Source organism: Opisthocomus hoazin, chromosome 1, assembly GCF_030867145.1.
Source record: "Opisthocomus hoazin isolate bOpiHoa1 chromosome 1, bOpiHoa1.hap1, whole genome shotgun sequence".
NCBI classification, from domain to species: domain Eukaryota; kingdom Metazoa; phylum Chordata; class Aves; order Opisthocomiformes; family Opisthocomidae; genus Opisthocomus; species Opisthocomus hoazin.
In genome coordinates this window covers 146,964,764-146,976,972 of record NC_134414.1, presented here as the reverse complement: position 1 = coordinate 146,976,972, position 12,209 = coordinate 146,964,764, and positions in this window count along the sequence as shown.

Below are 12,209 nucleotides of genomic sequence, written 5' to 3'. Positions count from 1 at the left end.
CAAGATTTGCTTGTAAGACATTATATGACTAACTATAGCTAGTAATATCGTTTCTTTCTTTGATACTTCATCAGAAAGACAACATCTCTGTTATCAAGACAACAGCCACATTATTTCTCCAGCATACATAGATCAACAGTTCACATCAGACTCATACATCCCTTCTGTGTTACTACTCACAGCCCATGTAAGGCAGGATAGTCATCTTCTCAGGAGATCGAAACCGCATGATTACTTTATTTCTACAAGTGAGGTCGGCGGTTGAAGATAGCATAATTGAATTGCCTGCTGTTTGCTAACCTCTGCTGAAGTTACAAAGGTGGCTAGCAAACAAGACCAGACTGAAGCCCAAGGGCCACGGCCAGTGGTCAGGCTCTCCCCTGCCAGCTTCCACATGCACTGTTTTCCACACAGGTTCTCCAGAAGCGATCAGAGAAAGGTGGTGTGTTAAAACCACAAGCGCAGCGCATGGAGTACAGTTGTCGTCTTTCTTTAGTATTCAGCAATTTAGTTCCACCAGGCAATGTTTCTGCTTTCTAAATGCTTTGAAACACACAGAAATGTTGCATTTATAAGTTATTTAAAAACCAACAACAAATAATGATCTGCAGTAGTTCCCCAGGAATTAAAAATTGCTTACAATTTGTAGCGTATGCAGGATCTTACCGCAAATCCCATCCCAGCCCCAGTTCTAAGTAGCTCATAAAAATGGCCTGTTTATTTTCTAAAACGATCTGCATAAAAAGATTAAGCTTATTTATTGTAAAAATTAACGTCTTGCTGAAACAGTAATGACTATATCATCGAGGAATGTTCTTCCCCTGAATGCCTCCCTCGGCAGTGCTGTGCAAGGAGACCCGCATTTATAGTCTCTGAGAATAAAGTTAATGCTCAGAAGACTCTGCTCTTGTACGCCTACAGCTAAATCATGCTATCTAGCAGATGGCGTATGTGTGTTTCCTAATGCAATGCCTTGTATGTGTGTAGTTGCCATAATTAAATAATAACTCCCTACACCATCTCATGTAACGGGAGAGCCACAGCCATATTTTCCATCAGAGTGAAGCCGTCAAACGCAGCTTGTGGGTAGATGAAGTAGGCTATAAGGAAACTAATACACAAAGCACCCCACCACCTCCTCTCAGGAATAAAACAAGTTCTGTCTGTGGCTAGAACTTCTAAAAAAGTAAATAAAAACATCTGTGCCCCAAAACTGTCGGATCGTAGGGTCCCGACACATCTCTGAGGTTAAGTAATCTATTCTCATCCCTGAGGTTAAGTGATACGTTCTTGTGTGAAATGAGTCTGGCCTTGTATATTTGGGATTTTCCCTGCTTTTCATGGTCATCGTCGTGACGGGGGAGTTATGGACATCTGCAGGAGAAGTGCGTGTGAGACAAGGCAATTTACAGCTATCATCTTCTTCAGATAAATGCAACAGCTGCTTTTTATATTCCTTTATGGATGGAAGACAGGATGATAGGTCTCTGCAGATATTCATTCTTTCCTTGGCTTAGGGAGAGAATTAAGTTGTTGATTACGCCCAGCAAGAAACATCTCTGTTCAAACTGAGGACAAATGTAGCTTATTTTAAGGGATGTGAGTTTAACAATTCCAGTATTATCCTTCACTTTGCTGTAAAAAAATCCTTTTGCTAAGGATACCATAAATGCCTCAAACAGATAAAAGGCATTTAGCCTTTATTTCATACTAAAAATCAGAATATGAAATCAAGAAAAGCGTCTTTCAGATTTGAGTGGGCAAGTTAAACAGGAGGTAGCATGAGCTATTTACCTCTTTAGTATGAAAAAATACAAGGAAGCTTTGGCTCCCGCTTTCCTTTGGCCCACGCTCTCCTTTGGCCAGGCAGCTCTTGCCACAGACCAACCTCCTCCTCCTCCTCCTGCCCCAGCAGGTCGCACCTCCCAGTTAACTGGTTACTTCTTGGGAGTGGGGAAGCAGTAAGCAACACCTCCCCGTGGCTTTCTCTTCTGCGAGGTGGCTCAGGAGTAGCTGATCGTCTTTTCTCCCCCTCTCCTTCAGCTTCAGAGAACTGAAAATGAAAATCAGGAATCAGTTCTAAAGTTTGAAAAGGGCCTCAACCTCTCAGCGAACAAATCTCCGTTACCTTTAGGATGCTAATATCCTTTGTTTTGGTTTCAAAAATGGAAGACATAATTGCCTAGAATTTATGAATGACTAACTTGGTATTTTTATTCCATACTATGACCAATTTGCTTCGCATGTGTAAAAGAAAAAAATTCCACCTTGAAATTTCACATCATTTACTCTAATTAAAAGTCAAGGTGAGCTATTGCCACAGGAAGCTCATAAAGACAACAAACTCAGTTTCAATTTTTTTTTCCCCAAGTTTACATTATAATAAATATTCATGCCATACTCCCTTCACAGTGTAACTGCTAGAGAACACACTGTAATCTGTTTAAGAAGAACATGAATCAGACCGATAAAAATAATTGGTTGGATTTTTCTTTTAATTTTTTTTTAATGTTTTAAATAAAGCTGTCAGAGGTTCCTGTGGTAATGAAGAGCTTTGTTGTTATGACAACTGCTTATTCCTTTTCCTTTGAAGAAGTATGCAATTTGATAGGCAAAAACATCAGGAATAATTAAAACAAACGGTAAGTGAGGAAAAACATCTGCTAGGAAAAATCCCCACCCGAAATCTTACCACTCATCTTGCTTGTGAAGTGACAGACTTCAGATGGAGTGTCATCATGTCAGCCAGCACAGGGGCACTTGGCACCTGCCGGGGCTTCGCGTAACCCCACGTCAGAAAGCCCATCTCTTCATAAGGAGCACATAAGGGTTATTCGCGTGGCTCGTTCTCTTCATCTCTGTTACCAAAGAAGGGTCCTTTCAGCAGGCAGTTCCAACGATTTATTCTGCTCCTTGGTTTTAAAGTGGCAATCGTTTGAAACGTGACACTCGTGTTTGGTAAACCATGCTGGTGTCTCCTGCAACAGGTCCCCCTCTCACTGCAGGACAAGGACTGGGGAAAGGTGAGCTCTGAGCAAACTGTCGTGAAATAATAGGTTTTGGCAACCAGCAGGGCTTCCCTTTAGAAGTGAAGGTGGACATTGCCAAAGAGTCCTCTAGTGAAGACAGAGCAAGCCTCAGAGGACTGGCCGGGGCCGTAGCGAGGGTCTTCACGGCTATGACAAACCATCGTGTGAACAGCTAGGGCTGTCCACAGCTCAAGCAGACAGCGTTGCTGTTGACAGCCGCACACACACACACACAAAACAGGTCTTAAGATGCATCAATCAAAAGTACTGCTGCTGTTTGGGACTAATGCTACATGTGAGGGGGAAGTACGCTGTAGACAGCTATCAAAAATTGGGGAAAGATTTCCCCAAAGCAATTTTTTTGCTCATTGCTATCTCATAGGCTGTCCATCCCGGCAGATACGTGACTGTCAGATGATAATTAGTCTGCTCCAACGTACAAACTGCAAGACCTAACCCCGTAGATGTAATAGGACAGAAGGGATACAGATGCATGCTCCTGGCTCTATAACGCTAATAAACTCCATGTTTGGCAATAAGCTATGACGGTACATGCCGCTCAGAGACTGGAATTGGGAGTGCCAACATTCCTGCTGCGTGTCTGACTTCATGAGAAATAGGACACTTTGCAATAATTTCTGTAGCTTTGCGTGCCAACTTGTACTGCCAGGCACACGACAGTCTCATTTAGCTGTTCTTTGCGGCACACTCAGCTCTCCATCGCTCCATCCTCCTGGAAATTATCCAGCCCTCTTAAGCAGAGGAATTTTAACCGCTGTCTTGCCTCACCACCGACATTTAAGAACCTGCATTTTTCATTAGGTCTTTTCTCGATACCTCTGTGCTCCTCATTCATTCAACCAAGATGCTCCTGCTGAAAGTGAGGATTTCAACATCCCTATCGAGATGTGCGAGAAAGTGCAGTCCCTCCTTGCTACCCTTTTCTACGCAGAGAGATTTCAGACGTCCAAGAGAAGACAATCTTGCTAAGAAGACGTCAAGATTTAGAAATAAAAGCAGTATTCAGATATTGCAACTGTGGATTATTCTGAAGGTGCTGTAGGAGTCTATGGTAGTTTAAGAAAGCAGAAAGACCCCCCCTGAATTTTATGTTTCCTTTTTTCCCCCACCAGGCTGTATTCCCACGTTAATGACATCTGAATTGCCAGGCTGGACACTAGATGGTGCTAGGACAGTGGTCTGCGAGGAAATTCAGTAGGAAAATTCTGGGTGGAAGAGCACAGTAGGTTGTAAATGGTTACTTGCCAATAAAACACTTGCTCTGGTACAGCTAATCCATTACTATCTGTCTTTGTTAGACTCACTCACATGACTGGACACCATTAGCTGGCAGCGGGAACATCTAATGCTGCCTTTCGCCAACCTTGTTTCCCATACATCCATAAGCTGTCAGAGGTACAACGCTCTTTTCGCCAATCTGTCGCCCTTCCCCTCCCCTCCCAGGAGGACACCAGCCCGGCTGCCTCCTGAATGCAGAGAGCAATATGCTCGAGAAGTTTCCCTGCCGCTGGGGCGGGCAGCGAGGGAACAGGACTGCTGCATGGTCACTCCGTACCTCCTGCCTCCTCCGTAATCGCTGTTTGCGTGGTTGCGCAGCTCGCCAGGTCGGGGAGCTGATTCGGTTTTAAACTGACCATTTCCCACCATGTCCCAAGGTTGCCCTGGATGGCGTTCCTCACCCGCCGCATCGCCCACGTGAGACGCAGGGCACTGGGTCACCCCTCGCCCCCGTCACTGTGGCAGCGCTGCCGCCGACGGGGAACTCGCCGCCCGAGTCACCGGGGCCAGCTCTCCAGGCAATGGAGGTATCAGAAACAGCGAGCGTTGATCGAGGGGTGTCTGCTGGGGGTGGGCAGGAGCCCAGCTCAGCTCCCTGCTCCCCCGAGCAACCCCGCCGCAGGGGTGCAAGGCTCCGTGTCCCCTGGGAGCCGCGGCTGCCGCGCAGACATTGCCCGCGTTCTCCCGCAGTGGCACTGAAGCTGAACAGCACCTGCCATGGGCCCCGACAGCCGGCCAAGGAACCCGACAAAGCTATATTCAGGCGCGCTGTGGCTTTCTGTGCTCCCAGGGGTGCGAGCGAATCTGGAGACAAGAGGAACGAATCACGCTTAGAAACCAATTAGTGGGAAAGGTTTGCTTTCTCCGATCTGGTTTTGACACCCAGCTAAAGTGTTTCTCCTCACTTAAGGGGTGCCACAGGAGCGAGAGTCCTCTCACCCACCGCCCACCCGCCCCTCTACCCCAGCCTCCAGGCAAACTACACCCCCATATTTACAGACAGCAAATGGGGTCATGGAGGTGCAAATTTGCCATAGCTTGGGCTTTTAATAAATATATTGAGAAAAAAAGAAGAGTTTGAAAGAATAAATCCTATAGTCTTATGATGTGCTATACCTAAGGACTGGCTGAAACCAAAGATCTCAAGGGCCAATTCATTTTTCATGCACACAGTTACTTCCTAACGACAACAATTAGGTTGTCTCTACTTCAGCCTAAAGCTTTTTATCCAGAACACTAGGAATAACAAAGTGAAAGGGCCCCAGAGATCCTGTACTTGGTGCTTGCTATTGTCAGAGAGCGCTATCTGGAAAATCAGGACCAGTTTAAGGCAAATTAAAAACCAACCCAAAAAAGTAAAAAAGAAAACACAATTTCAGAATAGCTAACAGCACACGTCAAGAAAATAAGCATTGCTGTGGGCGGTGCGTTGAACCGGGAGATGATGCCTGGCTTAACTGTATAGAAGGACAGTTCCCAGACACAAGAAGTTCATTACAATATACAATACAAGGAACTAGTAATTATTTTTTTTCTTTTTTCAATTGACAAAGCACCACTTCACAGCAACCAGGAAATTCTGTGCAAGAATGCTCCAGTTTCGGTACTTATCTGGAATATCTAGTCTGGAGCAGGCACTGAAAGCGCACTTCTAGGTAAGAGTCCAAGGGGTGTACACACAAGACTGCTCTGGACACACTTTTGAGCCCAAGCTTTTCCCCAAAACGTTTTCTCAGTCGCTGGCAGATGTCTTGGCAGAGAGCGGAAAGAGATCTGAAACCTCAGAATTGCAGAGAAGAATAAATATCCTCTCGCCCAGGAAAAGCACACAATAAATCTAGCGTTTCGACCTTTGGGTGCTTGTATTGTGCACAACACCCGTCACATGCTTATTCTTCAGTCACCCACGACAAGACAAATATCCTTCAGCAGACAAGGCAGGAACCAGGACGCAGCGGCAGGCGGCTTCCATCCTGCCCCAGTTAACCAGTAGCAGAGTAAATGGAGGGTATTTGCACCAGCTCCCTCAGATGAAGAAACTACTGAGATCCAGGCATGCTGTCACCCAAGCCAACACCGTGTGGGCAGAAAGACCTTGATCACCTGGAAGTGAAGCCTAGGAAGTTGTGAGAAACGTGCAGAAGATTCAGCTAACAGAAAAGGTCGACCCTCCTTGCCAAATCACACAGTGTCCTCTGCGTGGGTGCTTGCGATGCCAAAGAGGTCCTTCAATTTTTCGCGTATCCTAGATTAGACTAAGTAGGAATGTATTCTTAGTGAAGGCGACCATATATACATGAGAAAATTCAAACTAACTATCGTGATTTATATCTGTGTCTTCATCAGTCAAATCAGCTTTCATGCACACACAAGCCTGTGATGTGGACAGGCATAGTATCACATAAAATAGTTCTACAAAGTCATTAATTACCAAAGGTCAGAACAATATTACATAAATCTTAAAGTGTCATTTAATGGAATACCCTCTGTTTTGCCTATTACAGCCAGACCGTGAGCAGCTTTCCATGGATTTCTTACCTTTCCCTACTCCACTCTCGCTATGTATTCAGGGATCTTTCAAGACAATAGTTAATACTCATTAAAAAAATAATTTTTTTAAAAATAAGTAACAGTAACTTGGTGGCTATTTTATTACCTAAATGAGTAGTCCTGGATAACAGTCTTGTTAATGCATGCTATAAAATATGTTGTCCCTGTTTGGTGGATGTAGAACAAACATGGAGATTTGTGGGTCCTGGTAGTTTCTGCTTGCTCAGTAATGCTCGTGCATCTTGTCGCAGATATAAAATGTAGATTTTTTTTTTTTTTTTAATATATAAACATTTCCAGCTTGGCAATGTGATTAAAGACAGAAGATATCCATCTTCAACTATCCAAAGGTATAAAAATGAAAAAAGAAAAATGTTAGCAATAACTCACAGGGGGATGGGTCAGAAGATCCCGATGCGACTATGGTTTTTAGTCTTTGGAAAAAAAAAATTGTTTAGCCTGGCAAGAACCGGTCACTCGTGGCTTCAGGAACACATGTTAAGGACCCTGTCCTCTTCTGGCAGTGGATCCCCCTGCTCTAAGTGCACTGACAGCTGAAGGACACGAGGATGGCGGTGACACGTGGAGCAGGCTGCCGCTGCCCCGACCCACCGAGGAGCCCCGCACCACAGCCCAGCACACCAGCACTGGCGAGACCACTACCTGCTGCACAGACAGACAGACTCAGAGAGCTAGGAAAGAGCCTGACGCGCGAGGGCCCGGGATGGGTCCCCGGTGCCCCAGGACGCTGTGCTGCTGGACTTACTCAGCCGGATGGAGCGGAGCGAGTAGCCCATGCGCACTGCGGGGAAACACCACGCACACCCAGGAGCTGGCTGCTGCTCCAGGCTGGGCAGGAGTGCGGCTGTATGCCCCCTTGCATCAGTGCTAGAGAGAGAACAAAGATAATTACACAAAGCTCTCACGAGGTTAGACGTCCCCCTGGTAATAACCAGCAAAACCAATGCAACCACAGCTGGCACCAGCGTCAGCGCAGAGCTGCTGAGCAGAACTTCAGGCCATGAGGTGCAGATCCTGGGACACAAGAAGTGACAGAAAACCGACTCACTGACAACACCCAGCCTGCTGCGTGCATTTATTGCACCGCATGTGCTTGCAGCAGGTGACTGGCGTTAGCGGGAGGAGGGGAACAGCGTCCATGAACAACTCTGTGTAGAGTCGCTCTTCGACGCGTGCGATCCCTGCCTGTTCTCTTGCTTCCCTTGCAGTGGATGAGTGTAACTGCGCTGTCATTCCGTGATCCCCAGGGATATTTATTAGACAACGCCCAGCAAATCACCTTCATTACGGCAACCAAATGCAAAGCCTCGAACGATGAAAAGATCTTTCAAGTCTACCGGCAGCGCTTCCAGAGAAAGAGAAAGCAAGTGCGAATTTTAGTTTTGTTCTTTGCATCCTGTCATCTCTCAGCATCCAAGGGCTTCAGCTTGCTGCAGCTGGATGGTTGAGGACCCCCACGGATGAACACAAGGCCAGAAGATGGTGAGAGATGATCAGACAGCAATCACAGAAGCAGATGCTTAAAGGATCTTTTCATTTCACCAGGTGATAGACCTGATATGCTAATTGAAACAATATCTGTGTCTGCTTGTGCGATTTCAAACCCGTAGAGCTCTGTTTTTGACACAGGCATGATAAAGATGAAGTCCTCTTCAAAAGAGTCGTAGTGACCTCATTCAGACACGTTCGTTTTCATGAAAGGTAAATAGAGCAGACAAAGTAGTGATGGTAGCAGTTTGTTCCTGGGAAGTAAGGCAGGAGGGGAAGAAAAACCATCGCATAGTTTGTGTTTCCACCAGGCTGATCTCCTTTAGCAGCCTGGATGAGCAATTGGCTACTAGCCAGCTGTGGTGAATTTGTCCCATGTTTGCAAGATCAGTCAGTGAGCAAAGCCGTTTTCAGTTAATAAATATTTGATTTACAAGGTACAGTAAGTAGTAAAAAAGGGAAGGGAGTTTATCTGCTGGGAAATTTGTTTAGCACTTTAGTGAAGATAACTAACAACCAGCTTTGGTTGTTTTTCCTCCTTCGCATGGCCAGTGGGCAACCAACTTGATCAGCCTTGCTGCATTATGCCTTGTAGTGAGTAGAACTAACACACTGAGGAAAACAGAGGTGGACTGGGACATACACCGTGCCTTGACAGAAACACAGCTGAAGGGAACACTCTTAGATTCTCCTTTCTTCTTCTCTGCAAGTAACCTGTGATAAATATTGCATCTCTCAGTATCATTGGGAAAAATCAAAACTGTTTGATCCTTTCCATATGATATAGGTAGCTATATATGAAAGGGGGAAGGATGATATAAAGTAGAAGGTACAGAACAGCCAGCAGCATCTTATGAAAGGAGAAAAGACCGCAGAAGACACTAATCAGCCAGCTACACAGTTCTGGGTATTTTAGATAGAGCTGGAAAACAAAGTGGGCACACGCCCCCCCCCCCCCCCCCCCAAAAAAAAGAAAAAAGGTAAAAAGGCCCTTGTTTAAAGAACTCCAAACCAGCTATGATATAGAAGGTAACATCTTTTTTACATATTAATTTCTTCCTAGAGCACTGAGCCTGCAGGTGGGGATGTGGTAATGTGGGCAAGGCAGGGAGAGGAGCATCAGGGGACCCGAAGTGCAATGCTAAGCTAAGGTGGGTGTGCTCGGCATGCTGGAGGAGCCGACACTTCTGTTCTCAGTCTCCGGTGTGCAGCAGACCTCCCGTGTGACCACGGGCACATCACCTAGTCTTTCAGATCTCCAGTTCCCCAATTGTAAAGACGCTATCCTACCCACCGCGCAGGCACATCGGGTTGTTTCATTCAGGCTCTGTGAAGGAGGTTTGAGTTGTGTACCTGACATCAAAAAAGTGCAGAATATTATTGTTAGAGTTATGGCCGTTCATTGCAGATGAAGGACTCCACCAGAAGAGTAACAGCCTTTTTCTAGAGGCTCAGAACAGCAGTAAAGATGACCATACAGCCTCACCAGAAATACTGTGCATGCACAGAGTTATTGATTACTAGGATGCTGTGGGTAGTTGCTTCCTAGTAACTACCTGTAGGACAGCGCAAAGTGTTTTCTCTGTCAAGTACAAACTAATTCTTCCGAGTTCTAGCTCTTCAGTCTACAAAGTTTTACACTGTTTTATACTGCTTTGCTTTTGTCCCCAAAGTTATTCCAGGTATTTGTCTAGTGAGAGCATGAAGAAAGCCCTGGGCAGCCTGCAGGTGAGGGACAGACCACAGCTCTTACGAAGCAGGCGTGGGAATATTGGCCCCTTCCCCGCTCCCCGTGGCACAGAGGGGTCTCGGACGGCAGCACCTGGAGCGGAGCGCAAAAGGCAATGCCTGCAGCGGCATGGTAGCCCTGCAGCCCCGGAGAGGCTGGCCCCAGCAGCCGGCCTCCCCGCTGCAGCGAGCAGCCAGCCCTTGCTCCAGTGGCTTTTGCGTCGCTGGCATCTGGCCACGAGGAGCTGGCCTTGCTCAGCACTGCTGTGGAGGTCACGGCCATGGCCATGGCCACGGCCATGCCAGCAGGACGCGAACAGCGCAGCCGGGCGACCCTGTCCCCAGCACTGCGACAGAGGAAGGCCCGTCTTCGCTCTCCTACCAGCCCAGGAATTGTGTCTTTAGATTCTGCTACAGACTTCAGGAAAACTTCATGCCAGGAGTTTCATCAAAGCAGATGCTTCTGCAAAAGAGCTTTGATGAATCAATGTTTCCCAACAAAAAGCGGGTTTTGCCAGAAATCCTGTCCAGCTCCCCTATTCAGTGATCTATCTTGAAAGACCACAGCGCTCCATCTGCGGAACGAGAAGAGTTTTACCTTCTTTTTACGAAGCACGTTAGGATCTATGGGTGAACAGCTCACAAAATAAAGAGCTATTAAAAACCAGCGCTTTCACAAATGGATCTGACAGCTGTCACAATAATGTTGGACAAGAGTATTCAGGTGGACCAGACAAAGCAGTAATTTTGGCATCAACGATCCCACATTATATTATTTCAAGATGCCCAGTCATTCCCCTGGAATTGGAGTCCAAGGGTGATGCCAAGTGCTTTGGAGAGAGGAGGGAGCCGGAGGAGGGTGTATTTCTTTCATAGACGCTTTACTTTTTAATAGCTGTTGGGATATCTGTTAAACTAAACTGCAAGAGTTGGACCACAAACGTTTACTGTAATAACAGCAATGTTATCAAGCTGATCAGCCCCATCCTTCAGAAACAGGCTGTGCCTCTGCTTGTTTTTCTGTTGAGGACGGACGTGTCCCAGAGGATCTCCCTTTGGGAACCCTTGTCTCGGCATGAAATGAGTAACACGATTTATGTAGACACTGCCAGCTTCTTTCCCTTCTCAGACAGAAAATGGCTTTATCTAGTCAGGTAATGTCACAATAAAGTAGTACAGTAGAAATTTCATCACTGAATGGTCTAAAAGAGACAGATCACCTAATATATATTTTCACAGGCTTTAAAAAAAAAAAAACATGCTGTGCTCAAAAGGCAGCAAGCCGTAAAGAGAGGGGGGAAAAAACCCCAAACAACCACAAAACCAAACAACTAAGGCTACACCGCAGATTTTAAGCCAAATATTTTCAAGAGGGACTGACCATAGCATTATCAAAGTTGGATGAACAGGGAAGGGACAATGCAACGCACTGATCAGATTTAGCAAACTTATTAGACTTGTTTTTGGTGAGCTTTTCAAAACAACCCTTGACTTATCATCGCTTAACTAGGCAGGATTTGAGGGCAGAGGACGGGCTCTGACAGGGCTGACAACCCCCTGCTGACAACGTTCAATTCGATGCTCGCACCTTCCCAGCACATCTGCTCCAGTCCTACCTCTGCTCCGCTGCCCTCGCCCCTGCTCCCGGGTCAGACCGGGGCCACGTCTGACTGTGTTCGCATGTGCACAGAAGGGGATTGTTAACAGCGAAGTTTTAAGGCAAGGGGGAAATGCCGTAAACGTCTCTTTTGCTACACTATTTCAGCTTCTCAGTCTAATCGCATTTGTCCCGAATCAGAGCCTGGTGGTGGGTATGAAGCTCTCTGCCCAGGTGATGTGGTACATTAGAGCAGAGCTAGCAACAGTAATGCTTAACTGCACGGTTGGCACTGGCAGCCTGAACACAGGCACAAACTGCTTTTCCTCTACTTCCTTCATAGTTCTGTTTTCATTAAAAAAAAAAAAAAAAAAAGGAGAGAAAAAGAAGGGGGCCTTAGGAAGTGCCACAGGAAATTTCACAGGAAAATTTGGGATACAAATGAGGGGGATTTGGAACCCAAAATGTTCAGTAGTGTCACTAACAGTCAGCACTTG